Genomic DNA, 26,030 nt, shown 5'->3' on the forward strand with positions numbered 1-26,030 from the left:
TCGTACAGTATATGGTGGCGGGGAGCCAGGGCTAATTATAGGCACAGGAAAAGGGGAGAGAGGGTTTGGAAAAGCTCTACCTTCCCAGCAGCAGGGAGTGGGGCATCACAGCCCCAGCCAAGCCCACGGCAGGAGCGCCCCAAAGGGCTGCGAAACCCAGGGAAGGAGAAAGAAGGCCAGGGATAGGTGCTCCTGGGCATCACTATCCCTCTTTTCTGGGAGGATAAAAGCCAACATAAATCTCAGCTCACAACACTCCCCAATTCCTACGTGCTCTGGTGTAGAAGAGAAGCCCCTCACAGGGAGTGGGACCAACACTGCCCCGGCACAGGTCAAGTGCCAGCACAGCACTGCCCCGGCTGCCAGAATAAACATGGCAAGAAGCAGTGTTGCTCAATGCTATGTCGGGAATCTGAGTTTGGGTTCCCTATGGAGACCCCATCTCCTATAGCTGAGCGATGCCACAAGCCCCTACCATGCCCTCATGCCCTGGCACTGCCCAAAAGCTCAACCTGCAGAGATGCTCCCCAACCTGGAGGCAAATAAATGTGCATCAATTTAAATGCCAGCCAAGGCTCTCGGGCAAAGCCACACACAGGCTTAGAGCCAAGTTCATTGTCGCTTGCTGGGCAATGTCACAGGAGCCACCTCCCTCCCCCGACTCGCTGCAGGAGTGGACAAGGACACGGAGACACACGTGCCCACGAGACCTTCCGGCACGGAGGAGGCTGGGCAGGAAAGCACAAAACAGGCAGCAACTCATTTAGCCACCAGTCTCCTCTTCAGAGCCACGTTGCTGCACAAAACAAAACCCGGGTAAGGTAAAAAATCCCACCTATTATTTTCTTGAGGGAGGAAAAAGACAAGCCAGGAACCCTCTCGCTTGCCGCAATGGTTTTCATTTTCCACCAAATCAAATCGAGCCTCGACTCCGGTTGCTGGCAGATCCCCTCCCTGCCTGCTCACTGCCGTGTGTGCCTGCGCATGTGGGAACGTGTGGGTGTGCGGGTTTTGTTTTGCTTTCTGCACAGGCTCTGCAGACCATCTCCTGCTCTCGCCGATCGCAGCCTGCGAGGCTCAGCCCTGCTCTGTTATCCGGCGGGATGGACTTCCCATTTCTCCAGCTTTAGCCTCATGCCAGGCTGCTCTCCTCCTTCAAAAACTTCCAGAAACATGGCTTGCAGGTATCCCAGCCCCCTGGGTGCTGCAGAGCTGTTGCCATTGCCAGTCGCCCCAGGAAGGTCCCTGTGTCTAGGGGGGGTGTCAGGGCTGGGTGCTGTGGAGGGGGAGTGTGGCTGTGCCAGGTTGGGACGGGGGAGCCGGCGGCACGGAGCAAGGAACCAGCTCAGCCTCCCAGCGGGAAAGCAGCCACTCACTAAGGGAAGGAATCTGCCCGTGCACGCTGGGGCCAAACGATGCCCTTTTTTAAGGTTCTGGTGGCAGCGGGAAGGGGGTTCAGCACGTGCTGAGCTCACCTGGCTCCTGGTGAGCCCCTCGGGGTCACCTCCCACCAGCTCCCCACAGTTAAAACCTCACCCTTGGCTCCTGGCCCCACCGCAGTGGGGGCTCCCAGAAACTCTCCCGAGGCCAACCAAGCCTTGGTGCAACCAAAACCAGCACTTTTTATGTGACACCCCCATCCCCAGCTCCGACACCCCAGATGGGCACGTCCAGGGATGGAGGGGAAGATGAACAGAAATGGCATCCCCACAGTCCACAGCAAAGACCCCGGGACTGCCAGCGCCTGGTGCCTGCCCAGCACCCGCTCCTCTGCAGCAGTGGGACAGAGGGGCAGGACCCATCCCCATGGGCAGAGCCCACTTTGCCCAGCTCTGCCAGCACGTCCCAGAGGAGCACGTGGCCATGGCAGGGCCGACACAGCCCCTTCCCGCCCGGCTCCGCAGGCGCCGCCGCGCGCGGCTCAGCCCTAACGGGATAACAAGCTCACAATGAGATCCTAATGAAGGATTAGCGAAATACAGTTTAAAGAGATTAAAGCTGGGTGCAGCACTGAAACTTTCTTATTTATTTAATTTTTTTTTCCTGAGAGGCCGGCAGAGGTGAGACCCGGATTACAGCCAACACGGACAGAGCTGGCGTTCGCTGCCAGCTCCAGCAACTTGGGATGGTTTTTCCATTGAATTCATGCAAAGAGGGGCTGGGGCTGCAAAAAGTATGGAGGAACACACAAAAAGTGGCTCGTGGCGCCTGCAAGCCCTGCCCGAGGCACTTCACAGCGAGCCAGAGGCTTTCTTCGTCTCTCCCTTCCCACACCAGTCCCTTCCCATCTGCATCCCAGCTGCGCGCGATGCTCTCGGTCCTGTTCATAATGACTGTTGATGTTATCCGCCCGAGCCAGAGCCTTCCAAGGAGCCCCAGGGAAGCAGGTACTCAACTCTCATTCAGGGAAAGTTATTAATAGTAATTTCTTGGCTCTACACAAACAGAGCAAGAAGTCAGCCCTGGCCTTGGAGAGCTCGGCGTGACTGCCAGCCCCACGCGCTCCGAAAGGTCAGGAGTCTGGTTCGCCCCCAAATCAAAGGAGAATGTTTAAAATAGAAAGCAACACATCTGGGGTTGCTTTTTGGGTTGTTTTGGCCACTCGTATTGTCTTCTGCAACCACCAACACCACAAATTTTCTCCTCCCAAGAAAGGGCAATGTGACTGTCACTCTATCACAGGAATCCAGGAGGGGGAATTCGCTAAACCAAAAGTGGTAACGCCCGGCAGAGAAAGGAATGGGAGAGCAAGGCTGGCACTGGGGGATGGGCTTATCTCACGGGCAGTGGGGCAACTGCTCAAAGCCCACCCCTCATTTCAGCCGAGTCCTCAAAAGCCACGCGACGAGAGGGAGGTGGGGAGCTGAGAAACATCCCTGTTGAGAAACTACAAAACAAATCAAATGAAGATGTTTGGAGCAGATCCAGATGTTTATTAGTGACGCACATGGAGGTATAAATAATTATCCGGTAGGAATTTTGTTCACAGGCAGCTCTCCCTTATCTAATCAGATCTCAGTGCGACATGGCCCCGGCCTCCCCCTGCTTAAAAAGTCTTGAGAAAACCAGATGCAACATAAAAAAAAACCTCACTAGGGGCACCAATTTAATCCCATTAATCACTGGACACTGGGAGCAGAGCTGCCAGCACTCAGATCTCGTACAGGCACAGCTCAAGGGAGGATTTTTTCCCCCAGTGGAGCACTGGAGGAGGGGCAGATCCTGCGTGAAGGTGCAGAGCGGAGCCAGGAGCCGAACCCTCGCACCCTGCCCTGTGCCCGGCACAGGGCACAGGTAAAGTGGCCCACGTGGGGACAGAAGGCACCACGGCATCAGCCGAGCTCCTCCACACCAGCACGAGGAGCTCGCCAGGCTCTCGCCTGTAAGAAACCAACTGCTTAAAATACACTGGCCAACAAACCCCTCCCTTGTCCGGCTGCGCGGTACTGACCGGCCACTCCAGCACCCGGATGCTGCAATTACCTAAAAATAAATGGACCACAAACCTCAAGAGGCCGAATGGCTGAGGGGGATGAGGACGACGGGGAAGGTGCCCCAGCAGCATTGAGTCTGGCGAGCCGGGGGGACCGGCAGCCGCCAGTGGCTGTTGTGACACCACCAGGAAGCCCAAGCCCAAGGGTTCACATGCGACCAAAAAATAGGTAGAAAAAAGGCTTTAACATCTCAGAAAACCCACCTGAGCTGATTTTTCCTGGCCCTTAGTATCACCTAACCCGTGGGAGGTGCCAGCCCACGGAGACAAACTCCAACCCTCCGCGCCAGCAGCCCTCGCCCCACCGACCCCCCCGCCAGCATCTCCAGTGGTTTTCCAAAAATTCAACCAACCCAACCCACCGTAGGCGAGGCTGCAGAGGGTTTCACAGAGGCCAGAGAGGAGCAGTGTTGGAAACTTACTGTAGGAAATTGGCCGCTCAGCTCCAGTTCCTTGTCCCTACTGGTGGGAAAGTCTATAAATCTCTAATAAAGAAAAAAAAATCCCCTCCCATTTTATTCCTTCTCTCTCCCCCCCAACTCCACTCCAAAGGATTGCGAAACGGAGAGGGCAGCCGGGGCTTGGATCTGCAGCATTTCTGAGTTCCTACAGAGTCTGGGCTCCCTGCCACCAGCAACAGCGGCTCTGGGGGTGTGGAAAAAGGGAGGAAAAAAAATAAAAAGAAGAAGAGGAGAAAAAAAAATTGTATAAAAAAAAAGTCCTGTTTATTTTGGGGGATGAGAGAGAAAACTTGCACTGCACAAAGCGGGGTGGAGGGGGAGCAAGGCTCTGGCACTCCTGCAGGCACCGCACACTTGGGAATCAAAAAGACTTTGGGTTAAAATGCCTGGATTTTGGGTGGGAATACTGAGATTGCAGAGGATGCTCTTTCCCAGGGTGTACACGGGTGATGAGTGATCTGGTACAGAGGGAGGGAAGCACCTCCTGGGGCAGCTGGACCCCCCAGGGGCACCCATGGGTGCCAGCGGCAGCTCTGCCCTGCCCTGACGCGGCCCCGGGCGCTGTGAGGGGAATTACTGAAGACAGGCTGGAAGAAAAGTCTGCTCCAGCCGTGACCCAGATTCCCCTCCAGCCTGATCCCTCACTGAAGTCATAATCCTTGGAGGGCTTCTGGTCCTTTTTTTTTTTTAAAATACATCCCTGCTCGTTGCCATGGTGACGAGGGGGATGCTATAATTTCAGCATTATAGACTTCAGCACGAGAACAGGAGGGAGAAGGTGGTGGAAATATGGACGAGCTGCACTGGTAACACATTTAGGGAAAAAGAATTTAAAAAAAAAAAGAACCAAGGCAGCACCTTGGCTTGGGCAGCAGAGGCTGGAGGAGCAGGGCTGTGTTGCAGCTGGAGGGATTCAGGGAATCATGGAATGGTTTGGGTTACAAGGTACCATAAAGCCCATCTCACTCCACCCCCCTGCCATGGACAGAGACACCTTCCACTAGACCAGGTTGCTCCAAGCTCTGTCCAACACTTGAACACTTCCAGCGATGGGGCAGCCACAGCTTCTCTGAGCATCCTGGGCCAGGGCCTCACCACCCTCACAGCCAAGAATTTCGTCCCAATATCCCATCTAACCCTGCCCTCTGGCAGTGGGAAGCCGTTCCCCCTTGTCCTGTCACTCCAGACCCTTATCCAAAGTCCCTCTCTAGCTCTCTTGGAGCCCCTTTAGGCACTGGAAAGGGTTCCAAGGTCTCCCTGGAGCCTTCTCTTTTCCCTGGAATGCGGATTTGCTCCTGTCCCCGGGCCAGAGTACCCACTTTGGGGCATTGTTTGGGCAGCAGCTTCCCTGGGCATGGATGCTCCAGACCCTGCAGGGCTTTGGGGGATGCAGCAGACCTTGCGGAACCCGAGGCAGCCCCGAGGAGGAACACCCTGTTTTGGGGTGGCTTTAGCCTTGCCCACCATGGCTCAGCACCTGGACAGGGCCAAAACCCACCTACTTTGCAAAGAAGCAGCTCCAAAAGAGCTGCCCTCCCCTTTTTACCTTTATTCCCCACCACTTTTCCTTTCTGCCCTGCTCTGCCCATGGCAGGTCCCATGGCAGGCATCCCATCATCAGCAGGATGTGGGAGATCCTGAGTTCCTGTCCAGCTCCCAATCAGAAAAAAAAACACCACTGCCCTGTTTTTGCAAGGTCATGAGACACATCTGGGTGCTCTTAGTGTCACACTATCACGGTTCAGCCCCAGAGAGGCCCTGGGCTGATGTCAATGAGTTTTCAGGCTCGTAGGTGACCCGTGACCCCATTGGAGGGATGAACTGTTAACCCGAGGGCTTCAGCCCCCCCAAATCCCAGTGGCCTCAAGCTCTCCTACAGCACAGAAATAGCAAAATTGCATGAGCAGAAGCTAGACCAGTTTTAGCCACGTTTCCATCCCCCTCGCACCCCCTCTCGCCCCATTGCCGGGCACTGAACCGGCACCCGCCGTGACGAAAAATTTCCGAAAGACACACAAATAAAAATAAGACCGTACACAAACACCTCTGCCCAAACCCAGCCCAACGGCCTGTGACCCCCCCCATCACAAGGGAGACAGGCTGTCAGGGGCTCACGGGGTCCCAGAGGAAGCCAGAGAGCCCCAGGGAACGCCAGGCCCACACCACGCTCGCCCACGCGCGAGCAGGGAGGTGAGAAAAAGGCTCCGGTCCAGTGCGTGGCACCCGGCACAGCACCCGGCACTGATCCGGCCTCAGCCTCGCTGGGAGGGGCGGGAGAAAGACCCCAACAGCAAAACCCAGGTGGCCAGCACCAGGGGGAATGGAGACATCACCACCGGTCCTGCACTGGAGCCACAGTGCCTGGGAACAGCTCGGTGGGGGTCCTCAGGGGGCGGCGTGATGCTGGGGCAAAAGGCTCTCCTGAGCTCTAAATGCTGGAAAAAAACCCCACAGCACATCATTGCAAAAGTAGGAAATCCAGGCGTGGGGCAGTGGGTCCCAAGGACCCCTCACCAGAGCTTGCAATGCTCCTCGCTGCAAAAAAGTCTTGTATAACCCCAGGCGGAAAAACAGCGAGAGCGTTTTGTTTCCATGCCCAAAGCAAAGCCAAACCCCCAAACCACCACCTTCAGCATCCGACCTGTCAGCCCTTGGGCCATCAGGGCGCTTTCAGCAGTGCCCCAAGCTCCAGATTTAGCCTCAAAGGTATTTATCTCTGTGAAGCTAAAACCAAAGATGCATTTGCATAACAAAAAGACCCCGATGCTTGGTGGGGACAGGGCATGCAAAGCAGCCTCCCTTGCCAAGCAAAGGCGCTCAAGGTCACCCCAGCTGATGCTGAGCTCGCCGTGGCTGGTTCTCTTCCCTGGAAAGGACAAGGCAAGAACATCTTCCCTTTTGGGAAGCATCTTCCTGACCTTCCCACTTCCACCTTGTCCAGCTGGAGCAACTCTCTCTGGTGCAAAGCCAGGCGTGAAGTCTTCCTCACTAAAACACACGCGTCTGGCCCTAAAGCTCAAAGACCTGAGGGCAACTAACAGGTTTTTTCCAAACTCTCTCGATTTGCTACGAGACCTGGGCTCACCATTTCCTCTCCTGGGTGCCAGTGGCCAGAGCAAGGACGGGCAGCTTCGTCCCCTCAGGAGCAACATCTGAAGGGGAGCAGGGCGGTGAGGAACTCAGCCCTTGGCCTTTCCCCAGCAGCAGTCCCTTGGAGGAGGGAGAGGGTGGCCCGAATGCAGCTCCCAAAACACCTGAGGACCCCAGGAGCAACCAGGAACTCACCTCGCCGGGACCCCCCCCCTCCCGTGGGAGCAGACGGAAGGCAGGGCAGCCCCGTGCTCAGCCCTCTGACACACCAGGTCAGCACTCACTGCCCACGCCGTGCCCACGGCTCAGCCCAGCACCTGTGTCATTGTTTTGGGACAAAGTCCCTTCAGCAACTGGCGCCACCCAACTCATCTCCTCCTTATCTCGCACTGTGCTGTGGCACACGTCGACCAAACCCCCTCCTGCCCACCATCCTCACAGCCCACTCAAAGCTCAGCCGTTCCAAAAACCCAGGAGGTCACACCGAACCCCCAAAACCGCCGCTGTGCCCCAAGCCGCCCCGAGAGCCAGATGCTTGCCTCTCCCCCCGCGAGGAAATGCCAGCTCTGGGGAGAGGATTGATGGAGGAGCAAGAAGCAGCCACCAGCTGCCGTGGGAAGAGCCTTGGCTGCCTTTGCCACCAGCATCCTGCTCCAACCATTTGTTCTGCTTCTATTTTAGAAAGCGCTGGGGCTCGGCTCTCCACGGCTCCCAGCCTCCCTCCCAGCCTCCCTTCCAGCCTCCCTCCCAGCCTCCCCACCGCCGAGCGAGGCGACAGATTTCTGCAAAGAGGTAGCGCCGGCTCCGCTCCCCATCTTGGCAGCGGCATCCGCGCGGGGCCGGGGATATTTTTGAACGAGCGAGCCGAGAGGTGCTAGTTTTCCTGGCAGCTCATCGCCGGCGCGTGGGAAGGACGGCCATGCCGAGTCAGGGAAGGTTGAGGATGGATCCATGATTGATCCCTGTGCTTAAAACCCTGGAGACGAGGCATTGAGTCCTCCTAAGTCACACAAAGTGAGACGTCCAGCAGTGCATGGAGCTCTCTGGGAAAGCATCACCCAAGAAATGAGGCTGGAGGTAAGGCCTGACTCCAGCTACATCCCAACCCACAGCCCTGAGCCCTTCCTGGGAGCCCCCACACTGGTCCATGCTCTTGAAGGAGAGCCTGGCATGCACACACTGTCCATGTGATCCCAAGTGCTGCTCCTCACCGGAATACCAGATGGAAAACTGCCCTAAGCCCACGTCCAAGCAAGCTCTGCCTCCACCCAACTCTTCCACCCTGTCCCAGTTATTGACATAAATTTGCTGTTATCGGAGGGCCTTCCTAAGGGCAGAGACATATATCCAGGGAAAATGTGGTTTATCCCCTGGGATAAACCCAAGGGTTGGAGCGAAATGATCTTTAAGTCCCTTCCAACCCAAACCATTCCATGAGTCTGTGATAACCATGCCTGAGGCACCTCCTCGCCTCTACCACGACCTCCCTGGTGATGCCAGTGCCGAAGGAGATGCTCGGTGACACACACAAATGATTTGCTTTCCCCCATGGTTTTTCCAGCATGTTCTGAACTGGTCTGAGTGCCACATGCCAGGTTCCATGTTCATGGCAGAGCCAAAGCCAGAGCTCCCTGCAGTGGAATTTTAAAGGGCAAAAATTTCCCCCACAGCGCCCAGCAGGGAGAGGGTGCTGGTGGCAGAGCCAGGCTCTGGCAATGCCAGGATTTTAACAAGCTCTGGGGTCTTCAGCCACTCCAACCTGCCACTCATTGTCCACCCGAGCAGCACTGGGGTCCCCTCTCGGAGGAGGTGCCACATTTGCCACAGGACACCACAGCCCAGGGATGGACACCACTGGCATGCAGACCAGACAGGCTGTTCCTCCCAGGCCTGGGAGCTTGCTCTCTTGGCAGTGGGAAGCCTGTGGGTACCAGCTCCATGGGGACATTTATCAGGATATTTAGACAACACATCAACAGCTCAGTCTATGGTTACACAAACACATGACCCTTCTCTGCCTCTGGACCATCCAAGACTGGTGAAAAACATGCATTTCTTGGCAGTCCCGAGCTTGCAGAAGGTCTTCTCCCACAGATGCCACCACAGACCAGGAGCACCTGTGCCTGGAGCCCAATCCCAGCCACTCCCTGCCCCAGCCCTGCACAACGCTGGTTTATCTGCTGGTCCCAGGACTGACCACCACGGCCCAGGGGCGGGCTGGTCTCAGTGACTGCCCTTGCAACAAAAAAAAAAAGGCTGGTCGGTCAAAATAATTTGTCTACATTCTTTTTTAATTTTTTTCTTCCCTGTCAGTGGAAACTCCTGCTCCGGCACTGTGTCTCAAGGTTACTGCTTGGGGTGGGGGAGGATTTCAGGTTTTACAACTGAAAAATTCCAGACAGAAACCCAGAAATGTTGCCAGTTTTTCACTAAACTAAAGTTCTTCATCCAATTTTTTAATGTTTTTTTTCTTACACTTGATGCAGCAGGTTTTAAGCAAACTCCATTTTTTCAGCCCCCTGAATTTTGTCAGCTTTAACAGAAAAGTGTCACTGATGCCTTGAACATTTTCCATTCTCAATTTCTTTTCTAAGGAAAACCAAACCAAACTAATTTGACCCCACATATTTTCTCCACCTGCACGACATGGGATGTGTTCCTGAATATGGCGCCTAGCAATTTTTCCCTGAAGTCTTCCAATAATTGGAAAGGAAAACATTTAAAAGTAAAAAGAAAAATTTCATCTTCAAAATAAGAGAAAAAAAAAAAAAAGATGCTTTCCAAAAGGATGGAGGAAAGTCACTTTGTTCCAAAAGGCACTTCCATTTAAAACGGAAGATGAAAACTTTCAAGCAGGGCTATTTATAATCACTGCTTATATCCATCAATAGCACCTTCCACCCAAAGCTTCACCGCATCCTCCGGAGCAGGAACCCCCCTGCGACAGTCCCAGCACCCCCAGGGCTGCAGGATCCACCTCCTGCTGATAATCCCCCGTATTGTAGGAGAAGGACGAGGAGGAGGAATCCTACTGGGAATTCTAGGATGATCCCTTGGCAGCTCTGGGGTGGGCTCAGGTCGGGGACCCCACGGGCATGTGCTGCCTCCCAAATCTCGTTACTATTTTTTGGGGCTGGGAGGAAAAACAAATTCAGGAGCCACGGATTTGCCCTGCCTCCTTCCAAAAAAAAAAGGCCGATGCGGCAGCAGTGCTGCAGTGGGAGGTCACCCTTCCCCACAGCCCCCCACCCGTGCCCCAAGCCCCCCAGCTGGGGGGCAACTGAGGCACCTCCTCTTGGAAGCGGTTTTGGGTTTGTGCCGGACGCTTGCTGGAAGCTGTTTGAAGCTCTGGAAAGAAAAACGATTCCTCCTCCTTCCCTTCCTCCCTGCCCAGAAATAGGTCACTTAATTACCCCCTTTCCAACCCCAAACACCACTGACTCAGGACAGGAGGGGGGAGCTCTTTCACCCCATGCCGGCTCATGCCCGGCAGCAGCCCAAAGCCACCACGCACGGCTTTGACCTTGAGCCACCACGCTGGCAGGACCTGGGCACCAGGGCACGGCCAGCACAGATGGCAGGGACTCAGCTCCCCCCCTCTGGACTCCAATTAGCACTGATCAATTAAAGAGAGGATGGTCAGGGCCATGGGTGCTGCCGACCCCCTCCACGAGCAGCCGCACGCCGCCTCCAGGAAAACCAATGGCTAATTGCACGTTGGGAAATCATACGTGTCCTGCTCGGCATGGAGTGAAATGCACGGCCCTGGCACAGTCTGGTCCGGCTGCTTGGGGACGGGACACCACGGTGGCTCCTGGGTGGTGGCAGGAGCCTGACACATCCCGGCACAGGCATCACCCCACCCTTCCACCTCGTCCTCACTGCGTGCACCGAGACACCCGCCCGGCACCGCTCTCGCCAATTCAGGCTTTGCTTTTGGCAGCCAGGGAGCAGCAGCACCCTGTGCCCGCTCCCCCGGGGACCAGAGTGGCACAAAGCTGTTTAAAGTCCCACTGGGTGCCACAACAGCACCCAGCATCAGGAACAGGCCCCGGCAGCTGCTTTGGCATCCCAGCACTCAACGACAGCCGGGACATCTCACTGCAACCAGGCCCCTCCAGGTGACAAGGAAGGTGGCAACGAGGAGCTCCACAACCACTGCACACACCTCATCTCATCACCCCCTTTTATACAGGGCTCACCCACAGCTCAGGAAAGCAGCGAGGGAATCAGGGAGCAGCTGCTGCACACCCCCAGCCTCGGCGTGACCCACACAAAAACAGGCTGAGTTTCCCCAAAAAGCTCTCCCTGTGCAGTTCAGTGGTCCTGCTTCCCCATCTTTTTAGCCCCCATTTAAGAGAAAGCAAATGTACAGCCTACCCCTCCCAAAATAAATCACCCCAAATTGATTTCCTGCATATTTAACAAACCCTTGCTCCAAGTGGGCACTTTTTAAACAATTTTTTAAAGGATGCAGGCTCTTGTCTGTTTTGTAAGTGGTGAGGACCTACAGCAAGGAGACACCAAGAGTGAGGGGAAAGGAAAAATTAAAGAAGAACCACAAGCAAAGCAAAGTGGAGTGCAAGATGCAAACCGACAGATCCGGGGAGGCAGAGCTGCTGGCAGGCAGACGGCAAGATCCATCTTGAAAGCAAAAGCAAACTGCTGCTCACACAGGCAGAGGGAAAAACCTAGAGGTCTTCAGCACTGCCTGAGCTCTGATCAAACAAAGTGATTAACAAATTTCAGCTCTTCATTGAAAGCTTTCCTAATTAGAGGAAAAAAGGAAAAGAAAAAACAAAACCAAACCCCTGAGAGGTGCATCAGGTGGTGAAGTCTCAGACACCAGCGGGGGGGGAGGCAGGGGGTGATGCCAGCACAGGGAGGGCCGGTGTGGCCGGGGGCACCCGGTGCCTGCCCCACAGCGCTGGCATGGCCACGGGTTTCCGTGCCTCCCCAGCCTTCCTCCTCCTCCTCCTCCTCCTCTGACTCACTTGCTTTCTGCTCACCGCATCGGGCTCAGCGGCAGAGCCGAACCTTCCCGGGGGCAGGACTGTCATCTGCAATAGAGTCACCTCTGAACTCGGGATGGCTCAGCCTCCAGGAACTGCCAAAATAGTGATGAAAATAAGAAAGAGTCCCTGGCCTGAGGAGTTTGCCCTCCGAACAGATGGGACGGCGGCGGGGCGAGGCAGGGGGATATTTTTAGCTCTGGTTGCAGATGGGGAAGTCCGGCACGGCACAGACACGGCATCGGCATGGCAGCCCCACCACTGCCCGTGCAGCTCACCGGGGCTTGGGCCACCTCCGTGGGCACTCCCAGGTATTAACGGGATTTAAATGGGATGTTCCCTGCTCACTTCCCGAGCCTCAGGCATCACCTTCCAGGCTGGCTCACACCACCACAGCTCCGCATGGCAGGTCACCAGCACTGGGTTGTTGGGGGCACCCGGTGGGGCAGCAGTGGTCCAGCGAAGCGGACCCAGCAACCCACATCCCTCCCCTCTGTCCCCTCTGTTCCCAAAACAGCCATGGCCCTGCAATCCATGACACAGGAGGGACAGGACACAGCACCCAGTGGCAGGTCCCTCCCAGCATGCTCCAAGCGATGCCAACCCGACCCTGGGAAGCACTCTGGCTTGGAAAGAAGAGAGAAAAGCAATTTCTGCCCCTCACCACAGACGCCTTTTTAGACTTAAATGACTCGCCCAGGGTCCCAGTGAAAGAGCCCACACTGAGCCCTCCACACCTCGTCCAAGCTCTCCTGTTCCTTCAGGATGAGCCAGGCAGCATCTCTCCCCATCCTCATGTCCGTCCTCTCTCCATGAGCCAGGGCCTGCACCAGCATTGACACCTCCCTGCCAGACAGCTGCCGGCACCGGCTCCCGGCACGCGCCGGCACCGCGGCAGCTGGGTCCCACTCCCGGACTTTTCGTCCGACACTTTCGGCTTTGTTCTCTCTCGCACAAAGCCGCTGTGAGGCTGCCCTGGCAGCACGGAGGGACCTTGAAGTGGATGTGGTTTATGACCATATTTAGGCTCCTTTACGTTGCCAGAGTCGCAATAAAGGGCTGCAGCGTTAAATGAGACTCAGACCCCACTTGTTTCACTTGGCAGCCTGGGAAAAATCCACCCCGGGTGACTCCAGCACCGTCCATGCCTCCGCCCTGCCCGCTCGGGGACAGCACGAAATAGCAACAGCCCTTTCCAGCTCTGCAGTTACACTTCCCAAGCGCAGCCAAGAGCCCCACAGCAGTGAGGAGGGGGGAATTAAACCCGATTAAACCCATTAACCATCCCTCCCCCTCCGAGAGCAACACCAAAGCATGGGGAAGAAAAAGGGACATGCCCAAGGTCACTGGCTGACAAAGCTGGCACTTCCCAAGGTTCCCAGAGCCCCCCAGCAGGACTGAGCACGTGCACGGATGTGACCACTCAGCCCAAGGAGCCCCCAAGCTGCTTTGTGCCCTGGGGAGAGCCGGGGCAGGAGGGGAAGCACCGAGCCACCTGACACGGGAGCTAATGCCCCTTCAACACCAGCATGTTAAATCCCTGCCGTGGCAGAGGCACTGGCGAAACCCGAGCAGCGGCCCCACTGCTGCGGGGACATCAGCCACCTGCTCCGAGCCAGCACAAGTGTGGATGCCTCAGCCTGGCAAAGCCACGACAACTGCAGGGGCTGAAGGACAAGGTGGTGGGGGAGGAAATGAGAAGCCATGAGGCCCGTCCAGAGGTCTGTGACCTTCAGGAGCCCATGACAGCAATCCCGAGGGCAGGGCAGGCAGCTCGCTTTGAGGTCCCAAGGGACACGAGCAGCCCCAGCACTCCCAGGCCAGGGCCAGCAGCACCAAATCGGCTCAGGGAAGGGAAGAACATACCCAGAATAACCCTTACCTACACCCAAAACCCGCAGCCTCGCCTGGTGAGCATCCCCATCGCACTGAGGTTGGCAAAGCCCTGTCCCTGTCGGCAGCGAGGATTCAGGCTGGCTGTCCTGGGACAGTGCTTTGAGAACACCCACCTTGGTGGAGCAGCGCCAGCCCGAAAAACCCACGTGTGGCCACGGGCACTGTGGGAGAAAGGGCTTTGGAGGGGCAAAATCAGGCCTTCCCTGGAAGGCAGGCAGACAGACAGAGGCGCTGAGCCAAAGTGCCAGGGGAATTTGCACCAGCACCGGTGTCTGTGTGCCTGCCCGGACCCCTCCCCTCAGCAGCGGGGAGTCACCGGCCAAAACCTTGTGGCAGCTTCGACAGCCGGGGAGGATGAGAAGGGGGGTGGGGGGGTCAGCCCAGCTGGTGGCCACGCAGAGCCAGGGGTGCCATGGGGCTCCCGGGGGGAAGAGGGAAGAGGGAAGCGAGCACACACGTGTGTCTCGCTGACGGTGTGCTGCTTTCGGGCGCAAGGCAGGGGGAGGAAGGGGGGGGGAAAGGAAAATAAATAAAAAAATAAAAGCCAATGACAAAGCCAAAGGGGTTTGGGAACTGCAGGGAAGGGATAAGCAGGCGTCACGGATGCCGAACAGCCGCAGATGCCGGACGCCCTGTCACTGCATCCCTGCCCCGGCACCGCCGGCCCCTCGCACCGCCGAGCCAAGGAAGCTTTCGCCGCCCCGGGGTGGCCGCGGGGGCAGCGCTGGGGTTTGCCCCCCACCACAGCACCCCGCTCCGGCCGCTGCGGGATGGAGCCGCGGCACTGAGCCCCCCCCGCACAAACAATCCCAGCTGTCGGGCTCCGGAGCCGGCGCTCGGCCAAGGCATGGACGCTCCCGGGACTCGATTCACCGCCGGCTCTCCCAAAATCTGCTCTTGCCAATCAAACCGCAGCCCACACCGGCACCTCGAGCCTCACCGGCGGGTCCCGCCGCAGCTCCCCCGTGTCATCATCCCGCGGGAGGGCAGCCCCCAGCCCCCGAAAGCCGCTGGGCCCTGCTTCTCCCCGGGTCCTGCCAGGCCGCGGCGGGTCCCACTCGGGGGTGGCCGCGGTGTCGCGGGTGGGCTCGTGGGCCGTCACCACGGATGTCCCACGGGGATGCAGCCCACCGCCCCGGGGCGGGGTGGGCACCCCCAGTGCCACCCCCGCCCCATCGGCAGCACCCAGCGGGACCATCCCGGCGCGTCGCAACCCGGCCACCGCATCCCCCCGCGTCCCGCATCCCCCCGCGTCCCGCATCCCGCCGCGTCCCGCACCACCCCCCGCGCCCCACACCCCCCGCCCCGTGTCCCGCACCCCCCTCACCTGTCCCCGCAGCGCCCAGGCCGAGCCGCCACCTCTTCCCCTTCCTCCCGCTCCCTCCTTCACCTCTGCACCATTTTGGTGACGGTTTGTTTTGAAGCGGCGGGGGGAGGAGGCAGGAGGGGGGCGCGGGGGGAGGATGTGCCGCTGCCGCCGCCGCCGCCGCTCCCGCCCCCGCCCATCCCCGCCGCCTCGGGGCGGCACCGCGCGGAGCCGCGCTCGGGGGGGGTCTCTCCGCGTCCCCCCCCCCCCCCACCCCCGCCGGGCCCCCCCCCCCCCCCCCCCCCCAAGGCTGCCCGGGGAGAGGAAGGGAGGGAGGCGTTCTCGGAAGTAGCGCCAGAATCGCGAAACGTTGTTAAAAAAAAAGCCACAAAAATAATTTAAAAGAACAATTAAAAAAAAAGGAAACAAAAAAATAAAAACAAACCGAACTGGCGAAGAAGAAAGAGCGAGAGGGACCCACCTGAGCGGGGCGCGGACCGGCCGCTGCCGGGGCTGCGGCGGAGCCGGCGGGGAGCGACCATGGCCGGGCCCGGCCCAGCGTCAGGGGCGGCGGCGGCGGCGCGGGCGGCCAATGGCCGCGGCGGGGGGGGCGACCGGGAGGGGACCGGGAGGGGACCGGGGCCAAGGGGGGGCAGAGCCGGGACCTCCCCTCTCTCCCCCGCAGGGTCTGACGTGCCCCCCACCGTGTCGGTGGGCAAGGGGGGTCCAGCCCATCCCCGCGGCGGAGGCGGCTGCCCCGGGGTGGTGGGGGGACAGTGGGTTCTGCCCCTGCTTCCACGGGGTGTCAGGCTCAGAGCGGTGGGTCTCTGGGGTCCGAGTGTCCCGAAAGCCACACTGAGGACATCAGCTGCCCGTGAAGGTCCTAGTTCTGCTGCCAGGATGCTGGATCTGGGACTCAGAGGCAGTGGAAGGTCCCGGTTCAGTGTCTGGCACCAGCACAGACCCCTCGTGGGTATGACCCTGCCCGTTGTGCCCTGACACAGGCCAGGGGCTGCTCCTGCCTCTGGCATCCCCACTGCACAGGACTCCCGGGGCTCCCAGGGTTCCTGGGGCTCCCAGCCCTGCCCTGGCCCTTCCTGCAGTGCCATGGCCTCAGCCGAGCTGAGATGGCTCCATGTGCTCCTTGGTGGCAGGGCCACAGCTCCCAGGCCCTGCTACCAGCCAGGTCACTACATTCCCTGCTCCTCCAGTAGCTGCAACCTCGATAAATTGCTGTGTGCTGCCCTCAAGAAATCCATCAGGTCAAACAGTGACTCCCACCTCCATGCCAGGACAGTTTGGGGCTGTGGATTGGGGCAGGACTCTGGTTTTTAGGGGGTGCTGTCCCTGTCTTGCTGCCATGTCTGGTGCTGTACATCCACAGCCTCAGGACAGTGCTGGCAGTGGGCACCAGCAGCCTCGGGGCTGGGGGTGCAGATGGAACTGATGGCTGGCGGGCTGCAGGCCTCCTGCCTGCACCCCAGGTCTGCAACAGGGGCACAGCAGGAGCTGGTGTTCCCACTGGATGAGTTCTCCCACCACCGGGAATGCCAGAGGAGTGCCGTATGGCACAGCTGGGGCTCAGCATGGGGCACAGGCTTTCCTTTCCCAGGGCCACACGTGGCATGGCAGGCCTGGGCGGGCTCCCACGTGCCGCACAAAGCAGTAAAAATAAAAATGAGGCTGGTGTGGGACTGCTCCCGGTGGAAAAAAGCTTGTGCCAGGGGTCGGAGCCTCCACAGAAGATGTTTCACGGGTCCCCCTGACCAGTGGAATGCAGCCCACCTTCCAATACCAACAGCAAGGAGCCAGCACCAGTCCAGTGGGACTCCAGTGCCCCATAAGTCAGGGATACCAAGTGATGACTCTATCACATACAAGGCCACTGTCCCAGCACAAGGGGGACTGGGGACCAATGACAAGGATGTCTAAGTCCTTTTGGGTCACATTCAGCTGGAGCACTGGGAATACAGGCACTCCCAATGTCCTTGGAGCACAAAACCAGATGCAGGGGAGGTGCTGGGGATGGGGGCAGAGTCACTGCATTTTCACCCAGACGATGCCCATAGCCATTAACTCAGCATCCCATGATCTCCCTGCGCCAGCCCCCACGGCACAGGGCACTGCACGAGCCCAAAACACCCAATTCCCTCCCCAAAGGCCTGGGGTGACACAGGATGGGGCTGGGGTGTACTCCCATAGGGACTCTTCGTCACGGCTGGCTCTGCCCCGAGCCCCATCCCAGGCCGGGAGGGCAGGAAGAGGTTCCCCGATGCCAGTGACTCAGCTGAGGGGGTTGTTTTGCAACACGCTGGGTGTGGGAGGCTCCTGGTGCGTGGAAAGTAGGCGGAAAATTATCCGACTTATTCAAGGTGTGTGGTGAGCGCAGGGCCCAGGGAGGCTGGTGGGCAGGGAGCAGGCTGGGGGTGAGGGGATCCCGCTCGAGGGCAGCAGGTGCTGAGGGCCAGGATGGTGGCTCTGGGCTGAGCTTCCTCACGATCTGGTGCCTCTGCACCTTCCCCACATTGATCTGGGGCAAACAAAAGAAAGGCACAAATATCTCCATTAGGGCGAGAGGTAAAGAAGGTCCTGACAGAGAGGCCGGATCCGACTGAGCGTCACCGGTGGCACGGGCACCTCAGCCTCCACCACCCCTCTGACTCACTGACACAGTTTTCTGCTGGCTCCTTCCCCCATCCCGATACATATTTCTAGTGGACTTTTCAGTGTGTTTGGCTTTTTGGGGCTGTTTGTTGTCAGTTAGTTATTTTATTATATTTATTGTTAGAAATAGGGTTATTTTTAGCACGCTGTTGGTTTAGATAGAGATGGGATTAGTCATCTCACCAAGAGCTGTTTGCAGTCTCTCCTCAAGGATTCTCTGGGGTTTGTTTTCCAATCAACTGAGATCATGTATCCAAAGAAATAAAAAATAAAAATAGTCAGAATAACGCGCAGCAGCCACACTCTGGTGCCTCTCCATGAGTTACGGGATGGAAATGAGGGAAGGATCCAACCCAGGATATTTATGAGACAAAGACAAGAACATTACTATGAACCTCAAAGTATTTTGGAAAGTCAGTTCGAGCTGGTTTTTTTTTTTTTTTTGGTCTCTTGGGAACCGAATGCTGAGTAACTCCCTTCCCACACCAGGCTGCTGCTCCGTACAGCTGGTACGCAGCCTCTTGACAGTGGAAACTGCTTTTCCTTGCCCTATGCCAGCGTGAAGAAGGCAGGACTCCTGGGTCTTCTGAGATATGCAGCCACCTACACGCTCAGGCTATTAAAATAAAACCATAAAAGACACCCAAAAACCTAAAGTGGGAAAAACATTTGTTCCTCTCCCACACCGAGCGCAGGGACAGGAGCGATGGGCGGGCTGGGGGCAAAGCCAGGAGGCCGAGAGCGGCGTCCTGTGCATGGAGCAGCATCTCCACCCTCCTTGCCGCGACTTTCTGTCTCTCCTTGCTGCCATTCCTCCTTCCGAGCCAAGCAGGAGCAGATTCCCATGCCAGTTTTGGGGAGACCAGTTTGGCTCTTAAAGATCGGAGTTGGATGCAGGGAGGAAACAAAGTTCATGGCTCATCTCATCACTTGCTGGCGTAGAAGTGCCACTGCCAGCTCGTCCCTGTCAATGCTGATGCCCTTGGGATGCAGAGCTGAAAGTGAGAGAGGGGATGGGGGTCCTGTCAGCCCCACATCAGCTGAACTCTGGCCTAGGGTAGGGGGGGGTGATACCCTTGGTGGTCACACAGCCCATCTTTGGGGGCGGGGAGAGGAGCGGAGCTGTGCAGAGAGATCCACTCACAGGGTCAATCCCAACTCTCCAGCCCCGAGCCGAGGGACAGCCCCGATGACCCTCAGGGACCCTGCCAGCCCTGTCGCTGCGGCTCCCGTGACCCCCGTGCCCGTGCCGGGGTGACTTGCCCAGGGCACAGCGCAGCACAGCAGCTGCACGCCCGACCCGCGGGAGGACAAGGGTGGCACACGTGTGGTGATGAGACGGGGGGGGGGGCCGTGCGAGCGGGGAGGAAGCATCGCCTTCACGTGGCCCCCCCAGTCCCCCCCCCGCCGCCCACCCCGCCTCGGGCGCGGGAGGAGGATTATTTGCCCTCGCAGCTGGCGGAGGCCCCAGCATATGCCCGGGGCGGGGAGGGGGGGGACACTGCGCGGAGCAAAGCCGCCGGCGCTGTTCCCGGGTGACCCTGCGAGGCTGGGTGCGGGGTCCCTCCTTGCCCCGGCCGTGCACCCCCGCCGGCCCCCCGCTCCTGCAAACGCTCCCTTTCCTCCCTGTCCCCCCCTTCCTCTCCAAGTCTAAATTCTCCCACAGCGTCCATTGACGTCCTGCCTGCGTCACCGTCTCCAGCACAACCAGACAGCACGTGGGAGAGGCAGGTTAAAGCGGCAGGGCCCTGGGAGGGCTCCAGCTGCGCACCCCAACAAGCGGGGCCGCCCGGGGAGGGGGCGCGGGAGCCCGGCGGGGGGGGGGGGGGCCCCCGGGGCCCCCCCCCCCCCCCCCAAACGGCACCGGGGTGCTGGAGCTGTCGGGAGGTGTTTCCCACCTCACCCCGGGGGGAAGCAGCGCAGGTTGGGGGGAGATGAGGGGGTTTTTTTCCTCTCCCGTCGCAAGGTTTGCACAGGAGCGTGAACACATTTTGCTTCCAGGTCCGTGCCCTCATCCTCCTTCCCTCCCTGCCGCGCTCCAAACCCGCCCCAAATGGGGATCAGCAGCTCTGGCGGCCAGGGAAGGCAGCTTGCATTAGATGTGTGAGCTCCTCGACCCTCTCCCAAAGCCAAAGCCAGACTCCTGGGGTTTTTTCCCGGCTGCTGGGCCCCCAGCCAGTCCTTGTGCCTTTACATCTGGGCTTTGCCTCTGCCCGAATTACGGTGCAGCTTGGCTGGGTCCTGGGGCTGGGAACGGGGTTTGCACGCAGGGGGAAGCACCAGAGCTCTGCCAGGGCGTGGGATGCAGCGAGTTCTGCAAGGGCTCAGATGTGGGGTGCAGTGAGTTTTGCAAGGGCTCAGGTACCTTCCCTGAAGCCCACTCATCATTTCTGCTCTGGGACATTGTCTGACAGCCCCGGCTCTGCAGGACATCCCCTTCCCTGTGACTCAGGGTGTCAGGGTGGGCAGGAGAGCACCCCCATCCCAAAGCACAGCCCTGCCTCCTCGCTGTGACCACGCTGCAACCCGGGGGGCTATTTTTGTCCCTTTCCTTCTATTTATTGTGCCAGAGCCATGTGCGGCTGGAGAAGGCTGTGGTGTTTGCTTTGTGATTACTTCCTTCCCACCCATAACCTTTTGCCTTAAAACGGGATTCGCCCTGATCCTGGACCCAAGGCCGGGAAGCCTGGGCAGCATGCCATGAGCTCTGGCACCACAAGGCTCTTGGGGGGCAGAGATTCCTGGCTCTGACCCTGATTCTGATGCAAATCTGAGTACAAACATGATGCCCTTCAGCTCCTCAGGGCACAAAATGCAGCCCTGAACCTCCTCCCCTGGAGCATCCCCAGCCCCTGCCCTGTGCCACTGGCACTGCTCCATTTGCACCCAGCCTGTGGAATGCTCAGTGGAAGGCAGACAGATGGGAGAGTGGGAACCATCATGGTGAGCCCTCAAACAGGAGCCACCACAAGAGAGGGGAAAAAAATTAAAAAACTCAAGTTGCAGAAGGCAGCCACCTTCAGTGGGGGCCACTCCTCGCATGGGCTACCAGGACTGCCGGGCTTGGACCAGCCTGGAGATCAGCTGATAAATTGTGGGGGATGGGGGAGGACCCCATTGCTGTTGCAAAGCATCAGTGTAGCCTTGACCTGGCCACTGGTCTAGGACTGCTTCCATGCCTCCCAGCGAGCTGCTGCCTCCACCCCTCGGTGGCACAGACTGTATGGGACCTGCTCACCATGGCTTGTGCTCCATGGGGTAACCACTGTGGCCAAGCCCTGGTGGGAAATGTCCAAAAGAGAAGGACTTAGAGCTGTTGGGGGATGAGAAGCTCTGTGTGACCTGGCAACACAAGCTGGCAGCCCAGAAGACCAGTGCCCTCCCATGCTTATCCCCCACAACATGGGCAGCAGGTGAGGGGGGAATTCTGCCCCTCTGCTCGGCTCTGGTGAGACCCCACCTGCAGTGCTGCCTCCAGCTTTGGGGTCCCCCGCATAGGAAGGATGTGGAGCTGCTGGAGCAAATCCAGAGGATCAGATATTGGGAAGAAATTCTTGCCTGTAAGGGAGGTGAGGCCCTGGCACAGATTACCCAGAGAAGCTGTGGCTGCCCCATCCCTGGAAGTGTTCAAGGCCAGGTTGGACAAGGCTTGGAGCAACCTGGCCTAGTGGAAGGGGGGCAGGGGATGGAACGAGATGAGCTTTAAGGTCTCTTCCAACCCAAATGAACCTGTAATTCTGTGATTCTGCAGGCAGCAAACCCAGCTGGGGTTTAGCTCAGCCCAAGCTGGTGGCAGCTTTGCTGGTCTGTGTTGGAGGTTTCCAGCTGGGACAGAAGCAGTGCCTGGGGCAGATCAGGCACAGCCGACCCCCCCCATCTCCTGCTGCTGGGGGTTTATCAGCCAGGGAGGCATCTTTTAGCACCTCAGAGGGTTAAGCCCAGCATGAAGCTTATCAGCTAATGGAGCCTGGGAACACTTTGGAGCACCTTGCAATTTCAAATTAACCTGATCTCTCCTTTTTCTTCCCAAGCAGAAAACTGCAGCTCCGCTCTCCCCGTTCTGGTGCAGGCGGTGGCTGCGGCAGCCGCCGGGTAGAGCTCCAGCAGCTCCCCAAGGAAGTGCATCTCCTCCATGTGTAGGAGTAACTGCTGACTGGGAGCAGCCCAATTTCCAGGAACTCCCAAAAGTTACAAGCCTTCACGTCTTGCTGAATCAGTGCGAGATCCAGAGCAGCTCCACTCTCTGCAGCCTGGAGAAAGCAAAGACCTGGGTTTCTGCAGCCAGAACTTCAGTGCTGAGCATGAGCATCTTCATCCCCTCGTCCTCGAGACACTGTCTATGATTCCTGCATGCACACCTGGCCCTAATGAAAGGGCCCAGCGCCTCCCCATTGCTCAGCCAGTTAAACCTGCACGAACTGAGCCCAGTGCACACAAAAAGGCTCTCCTGGGTGAGGTCCTTATCACCCATGAGTCAAGGCAGCCTTGCTGCCGTGGGCCCGACCCAACCTTGGCTGGGATGGGAGGTGCCCGGGGCTCTGCACCGCAGATCCGGCCGTGTGCTGCCCTGCTCTGCCCACAAAGGGAGGCTGGAGCCCTCCCGGCCACGGCCCTGGGGAGCGTGACCCTCCGTGAGGCTGCGGCCGGGCTGCCCTCGCTGCTCACTTGATCCCGTCTCCTCCCCGCCTAATCCGCGCTCCCCTCCCGGTATCCTCTGCTCCACTTTAATGCCAAACGTTGGCCGGCAGCCACTCGGCTCCGAGGACGCCTTTTTTCCTGGTTATGCAACGCACGGCTGAGCTGTTTGCCTTTCGCTGCGAGGAGTTTGGGGAGGCTGGGCCAGGTACCCTGTTCTGGGGAGTGGGCAGGTCCTGGGGTGCCCCAAAAGGGGACCGAGAGGCAGCGCAGTGGTTCCCCTCCCTGCTCTGTCCCTGAGGCTTCTATTCATTCCTAATCCATTCCCCTTCTCCTCTTTCCAGGTGTCCCGCAGGGTTCAGCCCTGCTCCCTTTCCATGTGGACTCTATGCTGCAAGAAGAGCTTTCTGCAAGCTCACAGCATGCCTGGTGCAGCATCCCAGAGAACCCTGCCACAGCATCCCAGCTAACCCTACCATGGCATCCCAACTAACCCTGCCATGGCATCCCAAATAACCATGCCATGGCATCCCAACTAACCCTGCCATGGCATGCCAACTAACCCTAAAACAGCATCCCAAGAAATCCTGCCATGGCATCACAACTAACCCTGGTGCAGCATCCTGGTTAACCCTGCCCTGTCATCGGAACTGACCTTTCCACAACGTCCCAACTAACCCCGGTGCAGCAACCTGGCTGACCCTGGCACAGTATCTCAGCTAACCCTGCTATGGCATCCCAACTAATCCTGCCATGGCACCCTGGCTAACCCTTGGCACAACATCCCAGCAAATCCTGCTGTAACATCCTGGCTATCTCTGCAGGCTCCCAGTGGGATCCTCACTGACTCTCAGTGTGTTGTTGGAGCCCTGTTTCATGCACTGTGGTGCCCTGGCACTGCTGACACCGAGTCCTGTTTTGCTTTGCACACAAGTCAGAGCAGCACAAGCACTGTCCAAGGACCAGGGGGCACAGCCCCAAACCCCAGCCAAGCTCCCAGGGCTGAGCCTCCCCAGCCCAGGGCCTCCTCTCTCCTACGAGCAGAGGCTCCAACAGCCCCTTCCAGACCATGGGTTTATCTGCTCCACTGCAGCCCTGCTTCCGTGCTGGGAGCTTTGGAGATAGGTGAGAACTCGGGAGAGCAGGGGTTTAAGGCTCCAGCTGCCGTGCCTGGGAATGCTGTTCCTGGGCTGACCTACATGGCAGCTTCTGCACTGTGGGCTGGGAGTCAACTGTGCCACCAGCTTATTTTGGGGTAGATCTGGGGTGCCCACTGTCCAGAATGGAGGAGATGCCTCCAACTCAAAGTTTGGGGTGCCCAAACATGTGCCTTCCTCGCTGCAGCCCGGGACCCCAGCTGAGGCTGCCATGCCCTTCCAAAACCCACCATAGCATAAGAAGCTGCCAAAGATCCTCTTCCAGGGAACAAAACATCCCCGAACCAGGCGGCTTTGAAAGGCATCCCGGCCACCTGCCACCAGACCCTTGCTCCTGACACCCAGCAGCCTCCCTGTGCCCAGCTGGAGCCCACCAAGGCATCAGGGGGAAGGTTGGGGCACTGAGGACATTTTGTTCCCTGCTCTCCCCTTAAATTATCCTGCCACATATAGTAGATCTTGGTGCTATTTTTAGGCCTTGCTTGTTTAATTATTGAGAAAGATTTTGAAGGATCTCTTAAAGGCAAGGAGATGAGCACCCAGGGTCCTCACTAGATTTCCCTTCCCAGAGCACAGGGCAGAGAGCAGGGCCATGACAGCTGCCATCTCCCCGTTGCCACACGAGTCCTCCAACATCAGCTCCAGCCTGCATTGCATTGCCTGCAGGGATGGCCACAGGGATGGAGGGAGCGGGGCTGGGCTTTGGAGCTGGTGGGTGAGCTGTAACCACCTCTTGCACACGGGGCGAGCAGCTCAGGGGCCAAAATGAGGGACAAACCCCATCCCCAGAACAACACTAGGCTGGCAAAAGGGACTGTGTTGGAGCTGGGGAATGCTGGGTCCCAGCCAGCAAAAAACCCTGCAATCCAAGTGCTGGCTTCCACCAGGAACGGATGTGGCCCAGAATTCACCAGTTTTAGTTTTAGCTAAAACGGCCACTTTTCTTGCTGAAAAGTGACCTTATTCTCATCTCACCAAGCAGAATCGCAATGGCAGGAGATTTTTTTTTTTAAACTGTTCCTTTCATGTTTCCACTTACAAAAAGGCAGAGAATGGCCTTTATTTGAGATTAAAGGGGTTTGGTCAACTTGAAGTCCACTGAGATTTCAGCAAAATGGTACATAATAAAGAACAAGCCAAATCCTCAACTAGCATCCACTGCCCAGGCTTCAGCACCTTCATCTTTCCAACACCTTTTCGTACCTGTCAGCAACCTGGCCCAGGACTTCAAGGGAAACATTGATTTGCCCCAGGTGCTGGGCTCAGCCAGCTAGAATTGACTTCCACCAGGTATCCAGGGTATCTGTGATGTGCCCAGGTTTCCTAAGGAATATAGGTGTATAGTTATGTATTTGATCTTTTCGTCCTCCCCCTCTCAACCATATTAGGTACAAAGTAAAGATATCGATTTTAATGGTGCAGATTCTGAGGTGCTACAGGTTGCATGAAAGTAATTATCCTCTGTGTGAGATCCCATGCTGACCTCAGGGAAGGATGGTGGGATCACCTTGACTCCATCCCAGATATCAGCCACGCTGCAGTTGGAATGCCCCAAGGGAAGCATCTTTGATCTGAATCCCCCACAGCCACCTCTGCATCAGCCCCCCCGCCTGTGTCTGGCCCCATGTCATCCCCGGGGAGGTACCCAGAGATGCCACACTGCCAGGGTGCTCCAAGGACTGGCCCGAAGGAGTTGCCACACTCAAGGATGGGATGAAGCTGGTCCTGGGGTGGGGACCTCACAGCAGAGCAAGGCTGCTCCAGCAGCACAGGTGGGGGGGCGAGTTGTCAGCCCCTGCTCCTTAACACCCTGACAAGCTTATAACTATTTCATTTGTTACACTGTGAACCTTTTTAAATTAATGAACATAAGGTTGTCACGGTTGCTGTGGTGACGACACGTTGCTGGGGCAACGGCAGCGATGCAGAGCCTGCGGAGTGTAATCAGGGGTCAGGCTGACAGTGGAGCCGGGATGCGCGGGGGCTGCGGGAAGGGGTGGCCAGCCCCAGTGCTCCCACCCCCCCACGGCCCCCATGCCACTCCCCGACCCCCAAACCAGCACCAATAGGTGAGAAAACCACCACTGCAGTGCTCCCCTGCCATGGCCACCCTGGCCCAGGGACCGACGCTGCCTCAACACCTCGATGTCTACACGGCCCAAGGATGCGAGTGCTCCATGCAGGCCTGACCCACTAACGGGGAAGATGGACAACTCACACACCCCATCCCATGGCCTCACCACCTCCCCTCTCCAGTCTTCCTGTCCCCTCTGGGTCTGTCCAGCTCTCCAGTCCCTCACACCACCGCAGGGTCCA

General features: G+C 58.1%; 1 protein-coding gene and 1 long non-coding RNA gene across 13 annotated transcripts in view; one reads left to right on the forward strand and one right to left on the reverse strand.

Moving 5' to 3' along the window:
* Positions 1 to 26,030, reverse strand: part of MEF2D (myocyte enhancer factor 2D) — a 101,508-nt gene that overhangs the window by 67,498 nt on the left and 7,980 nt on the right. For 2 of the 11 annotated variants that reach the window (XM_027699165.1, XM_027699163.1), the window contains exon 1: positions 15,280 to 15,461. The exons of 1 other annotated variant lie outside the window; for it this stretch is intronic. The gene's annotated coding sequence lies outside the window, so the exon portion shown is untranslated. Of the gene's footprint in view, positions 1 to 3,915; positions 4,179 to 13,938; positions 14,024 to 15,279; positions 15,466 to 15,739; positions 15,810 to 26,030 lie in introns of those variants that run through there. 8 more of the 11 variants (XM_027699154.1, XM_027699150.1, XM_027699156.1 and 5 more) reach the window with 7 other exon arrangements.
* Positions 483 to 2,016, forward strand: LOC113975300. Of its 2 annotated transcripts, XR_003536805.1 has the most exons (3): positions 483 to 816; positions 1,032 to 1,184; positions 1,647 to 2,016. It is a non-coding gene; the product is annotated as an uncharacterized LOC113975300 (long non-coding RNA). The 2 variants fall into 2 exon arrangements; XR_003536806.1 differs by lacking the exon at positions 1,032 to 1,184 and having other exon boundaries at positions 644 to 816.

This window comes from Neopelma chrysocephalum, unplaced genomic scaffold (genome assembly GCF_003984885.1).
Source record: "Neopelma chrysocephalum unplaced genomic scaffold, ASM398488v2 Primary Assembly neopelma1_137, whole genome shotgun sequence".
NCBI lineage: Eukaryota > Metazoa > Chordata > Aves > Passeriformes > Pipridae > Neopelma > Neopelma chrysocephalum.